A 2,380-nucleotide genomic window follows, 5' to 3' on the forward strand; every position below is an offset into this window, starting at 1 on the left:
CTTTCTTTACTTTGTGTTAATAATCATAAGGTTCACCTACTTTTCAATAAAAATCTTTGTTAATAATGTATTATATCACTAGCTTTGCATGTTTACCAAACTCGTATCTCATTTATTTTTGAAACAGTTTAATAATATCATAATGATAGTAAACTGTGAGACAAGTTGTGTTGATATCACACCCACACATCAACTACGCTAGATATCAACAATTCTTGTACTATCAGACTTGTAAGATGTGGATGATTTACACTACTTAACCCTTTCTTTAACTGAGATAACATACATATTATTTTTTTATGTGATGGTATACATGCTTAAGCAACTTTACATCTCTAACTGAAATAACATACATATTAATTTTTTTTTATGTGATGGTACACATGCTTAAGCAACTTTACATCTCTAACTGAAATAACATACATATTAATTTTTTTTATGTGACGGTACACATGCTTAAGCAACTTTACGTCTCTAACTGAGATAAGATACATATTAATTTTTTTTTATGTGATGGTACACATGCTTAAGCAACTTTACGTCTCTAACTGAAATAACATACATATTATTTTTTTTTATGTGATGGTACACGTGCTTAAGCAGCTTTACATTGTATAGAAAGTTTGAATTATCCAAGTTATGAATATGTTTTTTCTTTTTTGCCAGCAAGACATATTATGTGCAGATATAATTATGAAAGCACTACAGATAACATAAATAGTTTAATACATGTGTAATAAGTAAGTTTTAGAAGAAGAAACAGGCTAATACAGAAAATGACAGATAGATATGCAACATATGTGATCAAAGCAAACTACTTTTACACACACAACTGAAACATACAGAGTTTAATGTTACCTTAAAATACATGGTTTAAGTTGAGAAATAGATCACTTTCTACAGAGGCATTGGAACTAGGGAACTTTAGCACCCCCCCCCACACTTTTACATATTTGACTTATATAGCAACTGTACATTATATTATTATTTTAATTTTCTGTAGGAAACATGTCCCCAGACCTTCCCTTGGCTAAAAGCAGCTTCTTATACTTTGAATTCCTTATTGTAAAATCTACATGTCCATCCAAGCACCCCCACTTTGAAACTCATTCCTATGCCAGTGTTAGAGATGGTCAAATATGTGCCACATACACAAGATTACATCTGTGAATACACAAATTAATGGTACACACAAACCTAATGGGTTTTTAGAAAGATTTAATGTTTTGAGTTTATTTAATGATAATAAAAAAGTTTTAAATGAACAGAGATATGTGTAAAGACAGTCATTCATGTAGTGTATATAAGAGTACATTTGTGAATATTCAGACTAAATGCACACACAGAACTAGTTGGTTTTTTGTCAATTCAGAGGCATCACTAGGTGCTGGCACAAGGCCTGTGCCCTGAATCTCTAGTTAGTGTCTTAAAAATCAGAATAGAAAACCATGATTGATATCATACTGAAATACAGAAAATTTTTACTCCTGTGGGCCCGAGCCCTGAATTGTTTAAGCATCCAAGCAACACTTCTGAGTCAATTAATGAAATGTTTGAAGTTTACTTTTTTTCCAAATAATCCTATTTTATAGATTTTTATTGAGACAAACATTTATTATTTGCATAAAAACTGTTCTTTTCTTCCACAATCCAGTTCCAATTCAAAGAAGTTTCGATTTCCATCAGATGCTTCTTTTTCTTGTTCATGTTGTTATATAAAATTATCATTTCCACTTTTGTTAAACTCTAGAAACTTTACAAAAAGCCTTAAACATCAGTAACCATACAGGCTACAATACATCCATTCTGAACAGCTAGATTACATTAGTCAATAACCTTAACAGCTTTCAAAATGTGAAACAGTAACAAATAGCATGAAAAACAACAACAAAATATACATATAATTCTGAAGCATCAGACTGTGAAAAATTTAGTCTTCTACCTGCATTAAATATCAGTAAGCACACTGAACATTCATAAATGTAACAAAGCTTTGCCAATCTACATCTAACTGAAAATATATATATATACAATATATACAAGTATATATAAATTTGTTCTTAAGTAAAACTTTTTCTACATTAGGGATTTTTTTTTAAATTGCTAACAACATCATGTTTCTTATAATCTGAAATTTTCATTTAAATCAAATATTTCCTTTTTTCAAATTTACTCATTTCTTCAGTTGTGCAGTTGAAAACTTGAACTACTAACTGTATAAAATAACAAAACTAAACTAGTTTATGGTCACATGACTGGCATTAAATTTTTCATTCTTAACATACTATACAATTGATCATTGTAAATGCACACTTAATTTTTAAATAGTTAGCAAATATCACAGACTATGTATATATATATATATATATATATATATATA

The sequence above is a fragment of the Limulus polyphemus genome, unplaced genomic scaffold, assembly GCF_000517525.1.
Source record: "Limulus polyphemus unplaced genomic scaffold, Limulus_polyphemus-2.1.2 Scaffold248, whole genome shotgun sequence".
In the NCBI taxonomy this organism is placed as follows: Eukaryota; Metazoa; Arthropoda; class Merostomata; order Xiphosura; family Limulidae; genus Limulus; species Limulus polyphemus.